At 41.7% G+C, this 22,659-nt stretch overlaps 1 protein-coding gene and 1 long non-coding RNA gene across 2 annotated transcripts in view; one reads left to right on the top strand and one right to left on the bottom strand.

The window, feature by feature from the left end:
• Positions 1 to 703, bottom strand: part of LOC106571120 (tumor necrosis factor alpha-induced protein 2) — a 36,856-nt gene extending 36,153 nt beyond the window's left edge. The window contains exon 1 of the mRNA XM_082961478.1: positions 345 to 703. The gene's annotated coding sequence lies outside the window, so the exon portion shown is untranslated. The remainder of the gene's footprint in view (positions 1 to 344) is intronic.
• Positions 704 to 6,292: 5,589 nt separating this feature from the next.
• Positions 6,293 to 19,155, top strand: LOC123727248 (uncharacterized). The gene is made up of 2 exons (XR_006759138.2): positions 6,293 to 6,515; positions 15,800 to 19,155. It is a non-coding gene; the product is annotated as an uncharacterized LOC123727248 (long non-coding RNA).
• Positions 19,156 to 22,659: the final 3,504 nt, after the last annotated feature.

Genomic DNA, 22,659 nt, shown 5'->3' with positions numbered 1-22,659 from the left:
GACAGGCTCCATGGTCATTGTCGATGTAAACTGCTATGGCAAACGTTAAATACAACCATTGTTCACACTAGATTGAGTCAGTTTTAACCAGGATAAAATATTTCACGTCAGTTCAATTTAATCATCCAACATTTTGAAACCAAATCACTGACATCTACATATCTCTAGGGTAGATGCGCTTTCCCGAGATATTGTCTAAAATACTTATTTCAACCAAAATTCCAAATGTTTAGCCATTGTCATCATATATGTACTAAATACAAAAGAACATTCGATGCATTAAAACAATGACACAAATTATGCATTTACGATTCTACAAGAAAAAATATATATAAATATCCTACCTATGACGTTTTTCTTTGGGAAAAACACAAACAATTTATTTTCGACCAGGAACGAACACACCGAAACTAATTCTGGTGTTCAGAATTAAGCGGCTTTGCTACTTTTGTCTATTAATTCTATCGGAGAGGGAAAATGCAATAGTGACTGCGCAATTTAACAGCCGAGACCTCCGACCCCGCACTGTTCTCGCCTCTCTCGAGTCCGTATGAGAGTTGCAGCGATGGGACAAGACAATTGGATACCACGAAATTAGGGAGAAACAAAGGTACAAAAAAATAAAACCTGGTGCTTTTCTTGAACGCTCTCACGATTGACAGTAGTAAGCCTGAATGTCTCCACACACAGAACAACAAAAACCGTGGTAAAAACAGATTCAGATTGGATATTCGGCTGTAGTTTTCCTTACGACCATCTGCACAGTGACAAATCACATTTTTCAAATGTAAATTTTTTTCAAATTTCAGCTCTTTAACCATTACTCCTAAAACGTTCAAAACTGTCGATTTACATCTCGCACTATTTTAAATTTTTGAAATTTAATAGCACCTTGGTCATGTGACCCACACACCTCGAACAAGGTTCAGAACGTACACTCAGTGGGCCTACACATTAAACACTCTTTAGTTTGTCCATTTGCCTCATGAGATTTTACATGAATTTTTAAAAGTTTCAAATTTCAATAGCTCCTTAGTCTCATGACATACAACCCTCAACCTACTGTCAGAATATCCACTGAGTAGCCTTATATGTAGCACAACCTTTTTGTTTGTCCATTTTCATCTCACACGATTTTACATAAATTATCTATGTTTTTCAATGTTTCTAATTTCAATAGCTCCTTGGTCATGTGTCCTACAACCCTCAATCTACTTACAGAACATCCACTCACTAGCAATATATATTGCACACCCTTTAGTTAGTCCATTTTCATCTCAGGTGATTTTACATACATTTTTCTGATTTTCATTGTTTCGATTATCAAGAGTTCTCTGTTCATGTGACCTAAAATCCTTAAACTGCTGTCAGAATATGCACTGACAAGTCTTATATATTGCACACCCTTTAGTTTGTCAATTTTCATCTCACACGATTTTACATACATTTGGTCAACTTTATAATTTCAATAGCTCCCTCAAACAAGGTTCAGAATGTACACTGACTACGCTTCTATATTGCCACCATCTAGCCCCCTATAGGGCCCCTACCTATCCAGAGCCCAATTTTTATTTATTTTATTTCACCTTTATTTAACCAGGTAGGCAAGTTGAGAACAAGTTCTCATTTACAATTGCGACCTGGCCAAGATAAAGCAAAGCAGTTCGACAACATACAACAACACAGAGTTACACATGGAGTAAAACAAACATACAGTCAATAATACAGTAGAAAAATAAGTCTATATACAATGTGAGCAAATGAGGTGAGATAAGGGAGGTAAAGGCAAAAAAGGCCATGGTGGCAAAGTAAATACAATATAGCAAGTAAAACACTGGAATGGTAGATTTGTAGTTGAAGAAAGTGCAAAGTAGAAATAGAAATAATGGGGTGCAAAGGAGCAAATAAATAAATACATACATACAGTAGGGGAAAGAGGTAGTTGTTTGGGCTAAATTAAAGATGGGCTATGTACAGGTGCAGTGATCTGTGAGCTGCTCTGACAGCTGGTGCTTAAAGCTAGTGAGGGATATAAGTGTTTCCAGTTTCAGAGATTTTTGTAGTTCGTTCCAGTCATTGGCAGCAGAGAACTGGAAGGAGAGACGGCCAAAGGAGGAATTGGCTTTGGGGGTGACCAGAGAGATATACCTGCTGGAGCGCATGCTACAGGTGGGTGCTGCTATGGTGACCAGTGAGCGGAGATAAGGGGGGACTTTACCTAGCAGGATCTTGTAGATGACCTGGAGCCAGTGGGTTTGGCGACGAGTATGAAGCGAGGGCCAGCCAATGAGAGCGTACAGGTTGCAGTGGTGGGTAGTATATGGGGCTTTGGTGACAAAACGGATGGCACTGTGATAGACTGCATCCAGTTTGTTGAGTAGGGTATTGGAGGCTATTTTGTAAATGACATCGCTGAAGTCAAGGATCGGTAGGATGGTCAGTTTTACGAGGGTATGTTTGGCAGCATAAGTGAAGGATGCTTTGTTGCGAAATAGGAAGCCAATTCTAGATTTAACTTTGGATTGGAGATGTTTGATGTGAGTCTGGAAGGAGAGTTTACAGTCTAACCAGACACCTAGGTATTTGTAGTTGTCCACATATTCTAAGTCAGAACCGTCCAGAGTAGTGATGCTGGACAGGCGGGCAGGTGCAGGCAGCGATCGGTTGAAGAGCATGCATTTAGTTTTACTTGTATTTAAGAACAGTTGGAGGCCACGGAATGAGAGTTGTATGGCATTGAAGCTCGTCTGGAGGGTTGTTAACAGTTTCCAAAGAAGGGCCAGAAGTATACAGAATGGTGTCATCTGCGTAGAGATGGATCAGAGACTCACCAACAGCAAGAGCGACATCATTGATGTATACAGAGAAAAGAGTTGGCCCAAGAATTGAGCCCTGTGGCACCCCCATAGAGACTGCCAGAGGTCTGGACAACAGGCCCTCCGATTTGACACACTGAACTCTATCAGAGTAGTAGTTGGTGAACCAGGCGAGGCAATCATTTGAGAAACCAAGGCTATTGAGTCTGCCGATGAGGATGTGGTGATTGACAGAGTCGAAAGCTTTGGCCAGGTCAATGAATATGGCAGCACAGTATTGTTTCTTATCGATGGCGGTTACGATATCGTTTAGTACCTTGAGCGTGGCTGAGGTGCACCCATGACCAGCTCTGAAACCAGATTGCATAGCGGAGAAGGTGCGGTGGGTTTCAAAATGGTCGGTAATCTGTTTGTTGACTTGGCTTTCGAAGACCTTAGAAAGGCAGGGTCGGTGGAAAGCATGGCCAGCCGTAGAAAAATGCTTATTGAAATTCTCAATTATATTAGGTTTATCGGTGGTGACAGAGTTTCCTATCCTCAGTGCAGTGGGCAGCTGGGAGGAGGTGTTCTTATTCTCCATGGACTTGTCAATGTCAATGGCTTATGCCTTCCCGCCTGCCTGGGCTCTCTCACACTCTGTGTCTGGCCTCTGGCCCCTTCTGCGTGCACCTGGTAACCTGTAAGTAAAGAAGGAGGATGGTGGAGGAAGACGCCTTCCGTCCCCGACAAAAGCTTGGATCGAGGGCTGACTTTCAATAGATCGCAGTGAGTGAGCTGCTCTGCTACGTACGAAACCTTGACTCAGAATCAGTTCGTCTATAAGTGATTTAGCACCGGGTTCCCCACAAACATGCGGTGCGCATCAGGAGAGGGGTGGCAACTCATCTGGCTGCACCACAAACCCCGTCACGAACTGCTCTACTCACCTGCCAAAAGAGGCAGGCTATCCCGGGCCAACCGAAGATCTGCTGCACTACGGTATCGTTACGTTTAGGGGGGATTCTGACTTAGAGGCGTTCAGTCATAATCCCACAGAAGGTAGCTTCGCACCATTGGCTCCTCAACCAAGCACATACACCAAATGTCTGAACCTGCGGTTCCTCTCGTACTAAGCAGGATTACTACAGGTGAGTACGCTCCTTTGAATTTCATCAAGTTGACATTCAGTGATCCGTGCCCAGGGGGAACCTAGGCTTCTTCCATCCATTTTATGGGTCCGCAGCAAATCAATGGGTGTGAATGGTACTACCCACATCAGATGTAGGCCTCCCTCCCCAGACAAGCTGGAGATACCTCTCCCCACTTCGTAGGGCATGATCCAGATCCATGCAATGCACTATCACTGCAGGGCCAATGGGTTTAGTCTCCGTCTCGAGTCTAGTGAGCGTGGAGGATTCCATCACCACCTACAATGTGTGGTGTCCCACACTCAGGCAAGCCTGAGGCCTGGTAGTGTCAACTAATGGTAAGGCACATGCCATCTCCACTACATGCTCTAAGGAGCATGGAGGAGAGCTCCCACATAGAATGTGTAGAGTCCGGCAACCAGGCGGACCTGAGACCTGGCAGTGTCCATAACCGCAAAGCACATTCCATCTCCATTTAGTGCTCCACTGTTAGCGGGTCCAGCCGAAGCCAGCATTCGATATCAAACCTTTGCGGTTTAGAGTTAGCTAAGTATACGGGGGATGCGTGTTTATACGTTTCACCACAGCCGCTCTGTGATCAGACTGATGCCAGTAGTACACTTTCATCAGCGGTCTCCCAGGACTTTGAGCCATCATTCTCAGATTGGCTTCCTGTTAAGGTCAGGTTTACAAGAGCCCCGCAGCAAATCATTGAGTCTGGTGGAACCGCCCTCACATTTTCATGCTTAACTGAAAGCTCCATATTCCAGAACCGACTGCCACCTTCCGTAAACGATCAACAGCCATCACCATCTGCAGGTAACTCCCGTTTGGTTTGTATCATTAGTGACACCTGAAAACAGGTGACAGGGAGGGATTGTAAGAGCCCTGCTAGAGGGCTACCTCATTGTCTCCCTTACCCCCCCCCTGTACTAACATGCTAAAGACAGTTTGTCTCCTAGCCGTTGGAGAGACTCCCTCAAACAGGTGACACACAGAGTAAGGGTTGGAAGAGCCCTCCAAGGGCTATGGTACTATTTATCCTGAAGTTATGGATCTGACTTTGCCGTCTTCCCATACCTCCCGTCTTAATCTATCTGAGGTATTCACTCTCAGCCAGACCAGGGTTTCGTTCGACCTTCGACGAGATGTAAATGGACAAGCTAGAGGGTGTGCAATGTGTAGGCCCACTGATTGTACATTCTGAACCTTGTTTGAGTTCAGTAAATCACATGACCAAGGAGCTATTGAAATTATAAAGTTTACAAAATGTATGTAAAATCATGCGAGATGAAAATGGACACACTAAAGGCTGAGATGAAAATGGACAAACTAAAGGGTGTGCGATATAGAAGGGTAGTCGGTGGACATTCTGAATCTTGTTTGAGTCTAGTAGATCACATGACCAAGAATTTATTAAAATGCTAAAGTTTACAAAATGATTGCAAAATCGTGTGAGATGAAAAAGGACACACTAGAGGGTGTGCAATATAGAAGGGTTGTCAGTGGACATTCTGAACCTTGTTTGAGTCCAGTAGGTCACATGACCAAGGAGCTATTGAAATTCAAATGTAAAAAAAGTTGGTACTTTGTTTATGCTCCCTAACTAATTCAACTTGGAATACAAAATGCTGCTCACATTTCCACATGTTTATTAGCTTTGGAAAGCAAATGAATGTCCAAATCGTGAAAATAAGACCTGTGCAATGTTGTGTGCAATTTTTCCAACATTATGACACTTATTTGGAGTCTGTGGCTCAAGAGGTTTGAAAGCAATTGAGGTTTGAAAGCATGAAAATCCTTTGAATATCCAACCTGAAACTTTCTTTACCTTAGTGAACAACCAACACTGCCTTGCTCAGGTACCAATGTCAAACGTGTTCATAATGGTCAAATCGGCTTCAGGTAGCCTATACATACCTAGGCTAAAATGTCAGGTTATTTCAGGGGAGATGTTCTTGATGATGATATTAAGTATCTTATTGATTTCATATTCCAGTTAGTGATTTTGTGTGGCTCGTTTGAGATTACATTTTAAAGGGGAAGTGGAGTCAAAAACATGATTTGTCCTATGTTTTATATATATCCACAAGGTTGGAATAATACTGTGAAATTATGATAATGCTCTTTTGGTTTAAGAGCTGTTTTAAAAGACCGCCTGACATTTCAGCTTGTTTGGCTGGGTGTTTTCTTTTGTAAAAGGTTAATAAGCCAATAACAAAGACAGTTTGTCCCCCTCTCTACCAATAACAGCTAGTTTTCAGGTTACACATCCCTTCCATAGATTACCACAGTATCATAGTATCAGTATGAGAGTCATAATACCCATAAAACCTAGCAGTCAAACAAGGAAATGGTTCCAATCGTTTTTCCACCATTCTTTTTCCATAGGGGATTTTAGAAACACTTAAAACAAGGACTGTGTTTTGTGTAGGCTTGATAACTGTGAATCTCTCAAGGACAAGGTGACTTTTATCAATATATTTGCCGATATTTACAGGCAAAAAAATGAAATGCTAATTAGCTGCTAACTACAAATACCATGGTGATCTGGACGAGACTTGAGGCAAAGGTAAGAATCTCTGGAATAACTATCTAATGTTAGCTAAATGTAGTAATGAATAAATTTGATACATTTTTTTAAATTGGCAATTCTGTGAACTGTCTTGTGCACGTTTTAAATTGGCAAATTGAAAAAATTATTGCAAGAGAAATTGCATTTAGCTAAGAAGCTATTGACAACAATCAAAGTAAGGTACTTAATTGTTAGACAGAAATAATTTGACATTGAGATAAAAATGGTTGCATCCTACCTTAAAACATCAAATGAAATTGTATTGGTCACATACACATATTTAGCAGATTTGTTATTGTGGGTGTAGCAAAATGCGTGTGTTCCTAGCTCCAACAGTGCAGTAGTATCTAACTAAATGCTTGTGTTCCTAGCTCCAACAGTGCAGTAGTATCTAACTAAATGTGTGTGTTCCTAGCTCCAACAGTGCAGCAGTATCTAACTAAATGTGTGTGTTCCTAGCTCCAACAGTAGTATCTAACTAAATGCTTGTGTTCCTAGCTCCAACAGTAGTATCTAACTAAATGCTTGTGTTCCTAGCTCCAACAGTGCAGTAGTATCTAACTAAATGCTTGTGTTCCTAGCTCCAACAGTGCAGTAGTATCTAACTAAATGCTTGTGTTCCTAGCTCCAACAGTGCAGTAGTATCTAACTAAATGCTTGTGTTCCTAGCTCCAACAGTGCAGCAGTATCTAACTAAATGTGTGTGTTCCTAGCTCCAACAGTGCAGTAGTATCTAACAATTCACAACAATACACCCAAATGTAAATTTAAAGGAACGGAATTAAAAAATATATAAATGTTAGGACAAGCAATGTAGGAGTGATATTGACTAAAATACAGTAGAATACAGTGTATTCACATCAGTAGTTCCATAATGGTTGATGTTGTTTTGCATCATTCAACTGACTACAATACTATAATACTGACGTGGGCACATCTGTGTTTACCTGTCAGCTTAAACAAAGCTAACGGAACGGAGGATGCCCTATTGATATATAATGAACAACAATATAAACGCAGCATGTAAGTGTTGGTCCCAGGTTTCATGAGGTGAAATAAAAGATCCTATACGCAGAGAAAGCTTATTTCCCTAAAATGTTGTGCACACATTTATTTACATCCCTGTTACCTTTGCCAAGATAATCCATCCACCTGACAGGTGTGGCATATCAAGAAGCTGATTAAACACCATGATCATTACATAGGTGCACCTTGTGCTGGGGAAAATAAAAGGCCACTCTAAAATGTGCAGTTTTGTCACACGACACAATGCCACAGGTGTCTGAAGTTTTGAGGGAGCATGCATTTGGCATGCTGACTGCAGGAATGTCCACCAGAGCTGTTGCCAGATAATTGATGTTGATTTCTCTACCTGCCTCCGACGTCACTGCCTCCGACGTCATTTTAGAGAATTTGGCAGTCACAACCACAGGCCACGAGTAACCACGCCAACCACGCCGTCCCAGGACCACTTCACCTGCAGATGAAACTCTGGAGTATTTCTGTCTGTAATAAAGCCCTTTTGTGAGGAAAAACTCATTCTGATTGGCTGGGCCTGGCTCCCCAGTGGGTGGACCTTGCTCCCAGGCCCACCCATGGCTGCGCAACTTCCCAGTCATGTGAAATCCATAGATTAGGGCCTAATGAATTTATTTCAATTGACAGATTTCCTTATATGAACTGTAACTCAGTAAAATCGTTGAAATTGTTGCACGTTGCATTTATATATTTGTTCAGTATAATTAGAAAAGGCCTTCTTTGATCTCTCCTAATCTCTTGGTTGGTGGTGCTGTTGTTGTTGTAGCCTGTACACATAAGCCACTACTGTTTGTGTCAGATTCTAAGATGATCATTGATCGGGTCTTGTTTTTGCAGCCGCAGCCATCAGAGAGCTGAGAGAGCATTCCATATATCAACTACCCAGTATTATTTTTTGTATGTCTTTGCTTGTGTTTCTGTATTTAAGTGTGTGTAACTGTATATGTGTATTTCTGTGTGACTGTATATGTGTATTTCTGGGTGACTGTATATGTGTATTTCTGGGTGACTGTATATGTGTATTTCTGGGTGACTGTATATGTGTATTTCTGGGTGACTGTATATGTGTATTTCTGTGTGACTGCATATGTGTATTTCTGGGTGACTGTATATGTGTATTTCTGGGTGACTGTATATGTGTATTTCTGGGTGACTGTATATGTGTATTTCTGGGTGACTGTATATGTGTATTTCTGGGTGACTGTATATGTGTATTTCTGGGTGACTGTATATGTGTATTTCTGGGTGACTGTATATGTGTATTTCTGTGTGACTGCATATGTGTATTTCTGGGTGACTGTATATGTGTATTTCTGGGTGACTGCATATGTGTATTTCTGTGTGACTGCATATGTGTATTTCTGTGTGACTGCATATGTGTATTTCTGGGTGACTGCATATGTGTATTTCTGGGTGACCTGTATATGTGTATTTCTGGGTGACTGTATATGTGTATTTCTGGGTGACTGTATATGTGTATTTCTGGGTGACTGCATATGTGTATTTCTGGGTGACTGCATATGTGTATTTCTGTGTGACTGTATATGTGTATTTCTGGGTGACTGTATATGTGTATTTCTGGGTGACTGTATATGATTGTTTGCATGTTTCTCAATTCAGGTTAGATGTTGTGTGTTTCTCAGTACAGATTAAGTGCTGGGTTATTATGGGGAGCGGTGGGGGAGGGTTGTGTGAGGCGAGTGGCCCCCACCGGTGACTGTGCACTTTCCCGCTGCAGGCCTCTGAATTATTCATTGGAGGTGGAAGCGCGTATGTGTGTGTGAAGGGGGGGTACATACACACACCCACTCTCCTATTAACAATACACACTCTATTAACAATACACACTCTATTCCCAAATTCTACAGGCTACTATAGTGTTGCGTCTGCAAATCAGTGCTGTGTTCACCTCCCTAGCCTGACTGTCCCGTGCAGCACACAGGCCTCCTCTATTCAGTCCCTAACACCACAGTCCTGTTTTACACACCGCAGGCAGCGTAATGTGCTGCCTGTTTCCGCTCTAACTGGCCGTGTCTAGACTTGATAGTTCATAGAGCTTTAGTGTTCTGATCATAGAGTTCTGTTCATGGAATTCCGAACGCGTTTTGCGTCTACACCGACATTTAGATGTGTCTACCGTGTCCACAGTGTGTCTGGATTCTCTTTTCCCGCTCTATATTCAAATGCCAGAATGTATTCTACAAATGGTGGAATAGGCCAAATATGATAGTAACACAACAACAACTGATGCCAGTAGCTAACTACTGCAGCTAACTAGTCAGCTAGCCTCTGTAGCTAGCCAGCAAGCTAGCAAGCAATTCTAAAGGAATTGCAAATAGGTTAGCATAACTCTAGCCAGACCAAAAAATAGTTTTTTTAAATATTAACTAGCTTGCTAGCATTTATGAAGCCAGCAAACAAGTTCCTCACATACTAGGAACACATTTCCTTCAACATTATAATGAACATGTGCCTCCAGATCTCAAAACACAGGTTTTCTGGAGTCTTGTGGGATTGTGTGCTGATGACGTCGCCCACTGTATGCACTTTCGGTAGCCTGATTGCGTCCAAACTGAGGACAAATCCGCACACAATGCATCCCTGACTACCTTCTGAGGTGGTCAGCCAGATCTGAACACAATCAGACCACGGAGTGTCTTCTGTGCATCTCCTGTCTTTTCAATGCCATCTTCGTATTCTGATAGCAGAAGTCGCATGTAACATATTCAGAATATTCAGAATTTCCCCAAAACTGGACAAAATAAACATTCGGAAAATGCTATCTTAGCCAATACAAGGAATATTCTGGAAGCCTAGGCTTGGTTATAGCTGGAGCCTTTCATAGTACTACCCTGTCACAGCAGATAAATCATTGCCATTTCCTGGTCCAGCTTTCTCTTCAGACTCGAACTAGCACATAACGTTCTGAGAACCATGGCCATGTCCGAATACCCATACTAGCGTACTACAACTGCATACTATATACTCATCGTCACATACTATTAAGCGCGTAACGTTTAGTAAGAAGTATGCAGTATGCCACGGCTACAAAACAGTAGCAGCTTCTGTCAGGCTGAGTAGGTGGGGCGGGGCCGAGCGTGGGTGGATTTTCCCAAATTCAACAGACATGCATCATATTAACCAGCCTGATAATAGCTCATTTCCAATTTGATGCATTTCTCTAAACTCTGAATAGAACAGGAATGGAGTGATAGGCCTACTCAGGCTGGTTATAGGCACTCTATCACATTCAACCTAATGGAGTTATAGGCCTACTCAGGCTGGTTATAGGCAGACTATCACATTCAACCCATATAACCCATCTATCCTACTTAAAAAGTAATGAAGACAGAAACAGATAAGTTGGTTCAATCTCAACATATTAGTGAAACCAAAGTGCTAGAACATACATGTGACCAAAAGTATGTGGACACCTACTAATCGAATATCTCATTGCAAAATCATGACACTGGTTACCCTCCCTACCCTACCCTCCCTTTTTGTTTTTGTTTTTTAGTTGCATTCGGAGTCTGCACCTTTTGGGGGGGGGGGGGGGTGGGTACTGTCACGTCCTGACCATAGTAAGCTGTTATTTGCTATGGTAGGTCGTGACGGGGGGGGGGTTATTCTATGTGTTCTATTTCTATGTTAGGTTCGAGTTTTTTTATTTCTATGTTGGTTTGTTTGGGATGATCTCCAATTAGAGGCAGCTGGTCCTCGTTGTTTCTAATTGGAGATCATACTTAAGTAGGGGTTTTTCTACCTGGGTTTTGTGGGTGATTTATTTTTGAGTAGTTTGTTTCTCCTCTGTGTCACGGTTTGTTGTTTTGTTTATTCAGTTTATTTATGTATTGCATAGTTTCACAGATTAAATAAAATGTGGAACGACACACACGCTGCACTTTAGTCCTCTTCTCCTTATGACAACCGTGACATCAGTATTCCATAGTAACATCTGACAAAAATATCTAAATACATTGAAGCAGCAAACTTTGTGGAAATTAATATTTGTGTCATTCTCAATACTTTTGGCCACGACTGGAGATGACTCTGAAGTAAAAGAAAAGAGCCATCGTGCATTGTGGCGCAAACTGATTGAGAATTCCTCTGAGAAGAAAGATTTAATGGAATCGGAGGACGAGGGATGGCTGCTTCAACTGAAATCAAAGGAATATCGGAGGTTGCTGTGAAAAGTCTACCTACGTGTCCCAGCCACTCGGTGCCATTGTCGCAAGTGGACAGGGAACCCAGAGGAGAGGCAGGAGCGGCGGCAGGACAAAAAGGAGCAGAGAGGGTCTCCTCAACCCAGCAGAGAGGTGGGCCCAGCTCCAGAAAGGCACGCACCACAGAGAGAAAGTGGAGTGAGTATGCCCAGCATGGACAGATCAAAATCAGAAAGATAAGCTCAGCTTCAGAACACCAAATTGAAAATGGACAGAGAAAAGGATACAGTGAATTAGACATACAGTGAGGGGAAAAAAGTATTTGATCCCCTGCTGATTTTGTACGTTTGCCCACTGACAAAGAAATGAGCAGTCTATAATTTTAATGGTAGGTTTATTTGAACAGTGAGAGACAGAATAACAACAAAAAAATCCAGAAAAAGCATGTCAAAAATGTTAGAAAATGATTTGCATTTTAATGAGGGAAATAAGTATTTGACCCCTCTGCAAAACATGACTTAGTACTTGGTGGAAAAACCCTTGTTGGCAATCGCAGAGGTCAGACGTTTCTTGTAGTTGGCCACCAGGTTTGCACACATCTCAGGAGGGATTTTGTCCCACTCCTCTTTGCAGATCTTCTCCAAGTCATTAAGGTTTCGAGGCTGATGTTTGGCAACTCTAACCTTCAGCTCCCTCCACAGATTTTCTATGGGATTAAGGTCTGGAGACTGGCTAGGCCACTCCAGGACCTTAATGTGCTTCTTCTTGAGCCACTCCTTTGTTGCCTTGGCTGTGTGTTTTGGGTCATTGTCATGCTGGAATACCCATCCACGACCCATTTAATGCCCTGGCTGAGGGAAGGAGGTTCTCACCCAAGATTTGACGGTACATGGCCCCGTCCATCGTCCCTTTATGAGTACATTTGAGTTATTTTAGGTAACTTTGGAAATAACAAAAAAAAGTTTGAGTGGAGTGTGTTTTAAGGATGAAATCTAACAAAAATTCTGTAAACCGCTGTTACATCGTTCTGACATGATTAAAAAGTAAAGTAAACAGTATCTTTCATGTTGGAGTTTATATTATAAGCTCATAGGAAGTGTAACGGTTGTCGTCGGATAAAGCGGACCAAGATGCAGCGGGGAAATGTGCACTCATCTTCTTTTTTATTTAGTTGGCAAAGAAGGCGAACCAAAAATAAACTGAAACAACAACAAATAACAGTCCTGTAAGGCTTGAAGCTATACACAGAAACAATCTCCCACAAAACACATACCTATATATAGGTCTCAATCAGAGGCAACTAAAAACACCTGCCTCCAATTGAGAGTCCAACACCCAATTACCTAGACATAGAAATACTAAACTAGAGAGAACATAGAAATACAAAAAACATAGCACATAACCCAAAACCCAGAAATAATAAATCAAACACCCTTCTAAACAAGCCACCACCCCGAACCACATAAAACAAATACCCTCTGCCACGTCCTGACCAAACTACAATACAAATAACCCCTATTACTGGTCAGGACGTGACAGGAAGGATAACATGGGAAACAATAAACTTGTGAGAAACAATACTTTTATCTAGCATATAGTCATCATGATTGTACTTTTGGAATGGTTTTGGAATGATTTACTAAACTGTTCTCTTTTCCTGGATATCCATGCTCTTGATGGTTTACATGTCATATTAGCATACCTACAGTTGGGTAGATATCCAGAAAGACCAATGGACTACCCTGGTGTAAAATACAGTAGAAAACAATCGGTCCGATTACACAGATCGGGTCAAATAGTTTTGATATAAACAAGAATGGAAGGCAGTCTCTAACTTTCCTCAAAATAACAAAAGCACAGTCTAAGGGAAACATTTTGATAAAGTACTGAACTGATATCACCTAGACCAAGGACAAATTCACAAAACAAAATGACTTACAAAGATATCACCAAATGAAGTATTTTTCCTAATTGGGATCCAAAATGAAGAATAAAGTACAGTGTTGTAATGGAGAGTGTTAACCTGTTATGTAAACATACTCGGTAATAAATAAATAGAATATTGCAGTGGTGAAATGGCAGCAGTTGGGTTGTAAGGTGCTGGAGTCTCCCTGCAATGTAGGTGCACCAGAGCTGTTGAATGTTCTGCAGTCAGCATGCCAATTGCACGCTCCCTCAAAACGTCAGACATCTGTGGCATTGTGTTGTGTCACAAAACTGCACATTTGAGTGCCCTTTTATTTTCCCCAGCACAAGGTGCACCTGTGTAATGATCATGCTGTTCAATCTTTTTGATATGCCACACCTGTCTGGTGGCTGGACTATCTTGGCAAAGGAGAAATGCTCACTAACAGGGATGTAAACAAATCTGTGCCAAAAATTTGAGATAAATGATTTAACCTTTATTTAACATTTCTGGGATCTTTTATTTCAGCTCATGTAACATGCGACCAACACTTTACATGTTGCATTCATATTTTTGTTCAGTGTATCTTCAATCTTGTCTGTAACTGTTATCGCCTCAGCATCCAGTCTCAAATTTCCTGACAATGTGTCACGTCCTGACCAGTTTAGGGATTATTTGCTATTGTAGTTTGGTCAGGACGTGGCAGAGGGTATTTTGTTTGTGTTTCGGGGTGGTGGTGTATGTAGTAGGGTGTTTGATTTATTATTTTCGGGTTTTGGTCTATGTTCTATGTTTTGTATTTCTATGTTCTTTCTGGTTTGTTGTATTTCTATGTTTAGGTTGATGCTTTCTCGTTGCCTCTGAGAGTCCTATATATGGGTAGTTGTTTGGTTTGGTGTTGTGGGAGATTGTTTCTTGTTTTGCCTGTGTGAGCGTGACAAGACTGTTTTGTGCGTTCTTTGTTTTGTTATTTTGGTGTTCTCTTTATTTAAAATAAATAACAAGATGAGCATCCACATTCCTGCTGCGTTTTGGTCCTCTATTCCCGACGACAGCCGTTACACAATGTTAGGTTGTTACTAGTTACCACAACCAGAAAGTCAATATTTTCTACACTGGGTTTACAGTAGATAACACAGCCACAAAGTCTCAGTGCGGATGTTGATGCTTAGTCATCACAGTGGCGACCATCAATGAGAGCTGGGGTTTCTGGGATATCGTGTTCAAATCTAGAAAAAAATATTGCATACTTGCCAGAGGGGACACCTGTACACACATAGTTAACACAGGGATCTCCTAAAACACCTGTACACACATAGTTAACACAGGGATCTCCTAAAACACCTGTACACACATAGTTAACACAGGGATCTCCTAAAACACCTGTACACACATAGTTAACACAGGGATCTCCTAAAACACCTGTACACACATAGTTAACACAGGGATCTCCAAAAACACCTGTACACACATAGTTAACACAGGGATCTCCAAAAACACCTGTACACACATAGTTAACACAGGGATCTCCAAAAACACCTGTACACACATAGTTAACACAGGGATCTCCAAAAACACCTGTACACACATAGTTAACACAGGGATCTCCTAAAACACCTGTACACACATAGTTAACACAGGGATCTCCTAAAACACCTGTACACACATAGTTAACACAGGGATCTCCAAAAACACCTGTACACACATAGTTAACACAGGGATCTCCAAAAACACCTGTACACACATAGTTAACACAGGGATCTCCAAAAACACCTGTACACACATAGTTAACACAGGGATCTCCAAAAACACCTGTACACACATAGTTAACACAGGGATCTCCAAAAACACCTGTACACACATAGTTAACACAGGGATCTCCAAAAACACCTGTACACACATAGTTAACACAGGGATCTCCTAAAACACCTGTACACACATAGTTAACACAGGGATCTCCAAAAACACCTGTACACACAACTCCACAGAGTTGGGTAAAGCTGCTTTAATTTTTTTTGAGCCCTTAATGTGGAATAACTAACAGACAGAGCTCTCTGAAATGAGATGTTCTGGTCCCCTTTGGTCAGTTCAGAGTCATGACTGGAGACCTCTATGTTAAGTGTGTCTGTTTTTCTTAATATGTTTTGTATATTTGTTTGATTGTGTTGATACAGGGCTCATCTGTGAAAGAGACCCTAGTCTCAATAACAAAAAGTTTGCTGATGACGGTGGTAGGCCTGATCACAGACGATAATGAGACGGCCTATAGGGAGGAGGTCAGAGACCTGGCATTGTGGTGCCAGGCCAAACAACCACTCCCTCATCGTCAGCTGATTGTGGACTACAGGAAACAGAGGGCCGAGCACGCCCCATTCACATCGACGGGGCTGCAGTGGAGCAGGTTGAGAGCTTCAAGTACCTCGGTGTCTACATCACTTAGGATCTATCATGGTCCACACACACGAATACAGTCATGAAGAAGTGTTAGGTTCTAATTCTCAGAGTAGAAAAATATGAAAAGCTTTACCAAGTTTATTCTGCCCAGAGGATCAATACAGCTGCATTAGACAAAACATGTTTCCACCAACACAAGTATATATACTCCAATTTAGGAACAAATCCTTCTCTCCAATCCTTACATCTATTATAGTTCGATAGGAAGACGAAGTAATAGGGTAATAAACCATAATTTCTCTGCCTAATCCACAGATGTCCATCCGTCTCCCCTGTAGCAATCCTGTGACTTCCTCCCGTCCACCCAACACATTCCAAAGCCATCGGGCTCCTACAGATAACCATTAACTTCTGATGTAAAAACAGTCTCTGTCACTCCCCAGATACTATATTGCTGAGTATAACAATGTTCCAAGTTTAACCCAGACTCCAACAGCGGGCACGACATCACCTCTTCCCCCTCAGGAGGCTGAATAGATTTGGCATGGGCCCTCAGATCCTCAAAACCTTCTACAGCTGCATCATTGAGAGCATCTTGACTGGCTGCATCACCTCTTGGTATGGCAACTGCTTGGCATCCGACCTCAAGGCCCATATAGAGGGTACTGCAGACGTCCCAGTACATCACTGGGGCCGAGCTCCCTGCCATCCAGGACCAGGCGGTGTCAGAGGAGGGCCTTATAAATTGTCTAAAGTTACCTAAGTCATAGACTGTTCTCTCTGCTACCGCAAGGCAAGCGGTACCATTGCACTTTTTTTTGACTCATCACAAATGCTGCTGCAACTGTTTATTATCTATCCTGTTGCCAAGTCACTTTATTTCTAGTTGTTTGTACATTCCTACCTCAATCACCTCGTACCCTGCATATCGACTTGGTACTGATACCCAGTCTATGTAGCCAAGTTACGGTTAATCATGTATCCCTTTTATTATTCAGGGTTTTTATTCTTCTATTATTTCTCTCTTTGTCTCTGCATTGTGATGCCCAAAACAGTGTTCAAAATCCAGTTTGATTTAGCCAGTCTAAGTATCTTTCTTACATTGGGTTTTCAAGGGAGAGCGTTCTTTTTTTTGGCAACTTATTCCATTGGGCTGCAATAGCATCTGCAATACGTTGGAGCAATTTATTCTATTAAACTGTAATACCGTCTGCAATACGCTGGAGCAACTTATTCTATTAAACTGCAATACCGTCTGCAATACGCTGGAGCTTCAAGTCTTCAGGGACACCCCAAACCCTGGGCCTCTGGAGGAGACACACCCTATACACAACGAAGCTGTGGTAGAAGAATACGGATAGGGGACATAATCCAAGGAAGTGCTGTTCCAATCCCTGTTAAGTTCTGGGTGCGAAAGCAGAGCCTTCACTCTGGCGAGCCACAGAGGACTGTATATAGTCCAGCTCTGTGACACCAGGAGTGTGAGCGTTTATTTGAGCTATTTCGTACTGTAGGTCTTAACAAAAATTGAGTGAACATCACAAGTTTACTGATAACTGCTTTAATGAGGGAAAATGCACTTGATATGTGGTTGTCTCGCCCAGCCATCTTAAGCTGAATGCACTGTACGTCGCTCTGGATAAGACCGTCTGCTAAAATGACTAAATCTAAACAACATGGTGACAACATGCAGTGGCTTAGCTGCAGAGTGGAACACAAAGACCGATAACAGTGCAACACTGTCTATATCTATTCATAAAAGCCCTGCAAACAATTTGATGACATTCCAATGTTATATCATTATAATACATAAACATTTTATCATAGTTCCAATAAATGCCAAAAGAACAACAAAAAATACCATACTGTAACATCCGCAATAGCATTATGCCTATGACATGTTCACAATAGAATTGAAGGCTATTTGTAGGATAATTCTACAAGAAATATAAAATGATTACACTCAAAATATAAAACGACTCATTTTCAAGTAATATCCACTAGAGGGCAGCATCGTTTCAAATAGGACATTTATGAATGTGTATCGGGAATGATCAGTTCACCAAGAACACACTAGAACAAAGCAATGTAAATGAAATTATAATTTGACATTTCTTTTTCATATAGTCATGTTTATAAGTGTCACAATCCATCATCTGCTGTTGCTAAATCCATCTATGAAGAGAAAGCCTTTAATGAACATTTAGCGAAATATTAATTTGACATGTTATTCATTAGGGTTAGTCTAGAAACGCTTGAGCTGAGGTAATGGAAATGTCAGCATTGTTCTACAAAATCACGGAAATAATTCTGCCAGTCCTTTCTCCTCTATAAGCCAACATCACAGTCATAAGAACGCATTTCCCTCAACATCATCAACACCATTATCTTTTCACAATATGTTCATTTCCTCCCTCAGAGTCTCATCTGAGAAACCATTCTGTTGAGTGAGTTCTCTTTATAGGGCTATTGTCATTTCCATTTCCTAGTTTTGATTAAATCAAATAAGAAGTAGACGAATACGTTTTATCCCCAGAATTTACCAACAACTTCACAGAGGAAAGAGATTGCTTCTATTGGTCTGTACTGTGTTTCACATTTATTCTAATGATATGTATTGTACTGAAATGTTTTGATACAAAGTCACTATGGCATTTTGGCTTCACCACAAAACACCACCACCCTCTTCCTGAGGTGTGACACAGTGAGAACAGATCAATGGCACCTCTGTTTGGAGACCTGTGGTCTCGATCTAATGTTGTGTCACACCCTGATCAGTTTCACCTGTCCTCATTATTGTCTCCACCCCCTCCAGGTGTTGCTTGTTATCCCTGGTGTATATATCCCTGTGTTTCCTGGCTCTCTGTGCCAGTTCGTCTTGTACGTTCCAAGTCAACCAGCTTGGTTTTCCTGTGCGCCTGCTTTTTCTATTGTCTTTTACTAGTCCTCCCGGTTTGGACCCTTGCCTGTTTTCTCAACTCTGTACCAGCCTGCCTGACCATTCTGCCTGCCCTGACCTCGAGCCTGCTTGCCACACTGTACCTCCTGGACTCTGAAGTGGTTTTGACCTTTTGCCTGTCCACGACCATTCTCTTGCCTAACCCTTTTTGGATGTATTAAATATCAAAGACTCAAACCATCTGCCTCCCGTGTCTGCATCTGGGTCTCACCTTGTTCCTTCATAGTTAGATTATTATATAATGGTAATCACTCACGCTGGGGGGAGATATAAGTATGATGAGTGCGAAAGGTTTACGGAATGTACTTTCAACACATTTAAAAAAAAAATTCTTCACAGCTTTGTCTGCTTGAAAACCTCTTGGCCATTTCTGGAACACTCATGACATGTTATGACATTGGCTCTATTACCAAGGAGCTTTTTGATGGGTTTCATCGTTCTACAGTAGATGACCCCCCTCCCTCCCCCCAAAAAGTAAGAATACAAACGTGTTAAGTAAGAATACAGATGAAAATCCTTTGGGCCGGTTTCACACACAGATTAATTCTAGTCCTGAACTAAACATTATTCTAAAAGGAGAATCTCGATTAAACATGTTTTTTTAGTGCATGACTACACTGCCCTCCACTAATATTCACACCTTTGGTAAATATGAGCAAAACAGGCTGTGAATTGTTTTATTTGCTGTTTATCCTCTTGGTCCTTCATTCAAAAATATTCACATAAATCGAGCCTTTAATTGAAAATTAAATTAAATATTTTTCTCCGAAACATGTGTGCCACAATTATTGGCACCCCTAGAACTTATGAGTAAAATCTAGTTGAAGTATATTCCCATTCATATTTAATGTTTTTAAGTTCACCTGAGTGATTAGGAACACTTAAGTGGTAAGCCATGACTTCCTGTTTCACTGGGGTATAAATATGAGCTGACACACAGGCCAAGTTCCCTAAGTCATCCATCACTATTGGAAAGACCTGAGAATACAGTAATGATGTGCAACAGAAGGTTGTTGAGCTGCACAAATCAGGAAATGGCTATGAGAAAATACCTCAACGGTTAAAAATGCCCATTTCCACGATCAGGGCAATAATGAAGATGTTTAAAACAACTGGAGATGTTAACAATCAGCCTGGAAGAGGACGTGTGTCCTATATTGACCCCCCCCCCCCCCCCCCCCCCCCCATGCACAGTGAGGAGGATGGTGGTAAAAAAATCTCCAAGGATCACAGCTGGAAAATTGCGGATGTTAGTTGTGTCTTGGTGTCAAAAAGTCTCCAACACTACTATCAGATTCCCTTTTTTTGTCTGATAATACAGGCTAGTTATCTCAAAGCAACACTTCTCTCCGCACCCCTGTGCTATGGAACGCTACTGTCATTGTATTTCCTGTGATACAAAATATCAGTAGTGGATGTAACCCCTTACACCAGCATGGTTGGGTTGTTTGTGGCAGGTAGGACTGATGCTCCCATAGTCACTCGAATATCAAAACTGTTGTTGTGAGAGCACGTGCTTCTCTTGTCCTTTGGATCCAGCCAGGGACCGGGTTCAAATCCACAGCTTAGCAGTTAAAGCCTGTGCAATGGAATGTGGGTGATGGCACATTTTCCTCTCCGCACAATGGCTAGTGGTGACAATAAGGTGCATTTTCACTGAATTTGCACATAAACCAATACATCAAATAGGCGTGAGTTTAGCAGGCAGACATGACCAGCTCTATACCAAATGACACAGTCATTTATGCTGAACAAAATTACCTCGTTGGATTTGCAACAATAAAATGTGACTCAGAGAGACCAGCTGCTATTGCTCATAACAGATTCAATTCATATGAAAATATTTTAATCAGAGACAACATTCAGGAGAAAAGACAACAATTCTACGATAGAAACTAGAATAAATAATGTTGCGGGATGAATCTGTTAATCGATTTTATGAATTCTGTGGAAAAATTTTTCCTGTGGCTCAATTGGTAGAGCATGGCGTTGTGGGGTTATGGGTTTGATTCCCACTGGGGACTAATATGAAAATGTATGCACTCGCTACTAGTAAGTCGACCTGGATAAGAGTGTTGAATACATGACGTAAATGTACATTTTCTCACTTATCAGCAAATCAGTTTGATGATTCTCTGAATTTTCTTGTTTCAGCAAAATGTTTATCTGGATCTCAATGTTTTCAGGGGCAACAGGGGTGTAGTCTTGTTTGACAATCTTCTTCAGCAACAAAATAGCTCACTTGTACAATATATCCTGCAGACAGACACATACACAAGCAAACATACACACACACACACACACACACACACACACACACACACACACACACACACACACACACACACACACACACATGGAACACATTTCAGACATCTGCAAGATGCTAATCCAGGAATCCACTCATTTCTGTAGCAGAACATTTCAAGCAACCTACTCAGATACCTTTGCTCCTCTTCCAGATTGAGTAACTTATAAAAATCTATCATATCATTGCTATGTGGATGACACTCAACCACTCGCTGTTGGCTGGGCTCCCCACATTTGCCATCAAACCACTGCAACTTATCCAGAACACCGCAGCTCGCCTGGCGTTCAACCTTTCCCAAGTTCTCCCATGTCACCCCTCTCCTCCGCACACTCCACTGGCTTCCAGTCAAAGCTCGCATCCACTACAAGATCATGGTACTTGCCTACAGAGCAGCAAGAGGAACTGTCCCTCCCAACCTTCAGGCTATGCTCAAACCCTACACACCAAGTACTCTGTTCTGGCACCTCAGGTCTCTTGGCTCTCCCACCCCTACGGGAGGACAGTTCCTCTCAGCCCAGTCAAAACTCTTCTCTGTTCTGGCACCCCAATGGAGGAACCAGCTTCCCCCTGAAGCTAGAATAGTAGAGTCCCTGCCCATCTTCTGAAAACATCTGAAACCCCCAACCTCTTCAAAATCCCACAGCCCCCCCCCCCTCCTCATACCCCCTCATCACCCCTCCCACCACCCAACATGTGTTTTGCCCTTTCATAAATTCACACTTGAGGGATATTCACCACGTCACTTACAGAACTGAGGGGAGGACAGAGAGCAGTTGTGTAACATTGGAGTCCATTAACAAAGGGCTTTTTGTAAGGGAGTATGGGAGGAAATCATATGGGTTGAAACTCAAATGGCCCACTATTATCTATTTAGTGCACTACATTTGACCACGGCTCAAAGGGTCACAAGTAGTACACTATGTAGGGAATAGGGTGCCATTTGGGACACAGATTTAGAGTAATAAAGAAGCATGGGGGAGTAGCTATTGTCAGTGCCCTGGTGACATATTCGCCAGTGATTGGCTGAGGCATCACTTGGCTGGGGTCAGTCATTTATTAATGTGAGGGTTGTGTAAGGAGTTACTTGTTGCTTCAGACAACAATGAGGTCATTTTGAGAAAGTGTCATGGATGGGGTGCAACGCATTCATACATACATACTTTGACAATGGACCCTCTCATTTTACATGTCCAGGGGCTGGCACTCTAAATTAAGATGATGTCATCAGGGTTTTTGTTGTTTTGTTTTACTAGAAAACATGTGAGTCATGAGTCAAACTGAGACAGACTGAGTCATCAAACTGAGTCATCCATTGAAACAATTTAATTTATTCCACATTTGATATACAATACCAGTCAAAAGTTTGCAAA

This window comes from Salmo salar, chromosome 15 (assembly GCF_965601325.2).
Source record: "Salmo salar chromosome 15, fSalSal1, whole genome shotgun sequence".
Taxonomy (NCBI): domain Eukaryota; kingdom Metazoa; phylum Chordata; class Actinopteri; order Salmoniformes; family Salmonidae; genus Salmo; species Salmo salar.
This window is presented reverse-complemented; position numbering and strand designations above follow the sequence as displayed.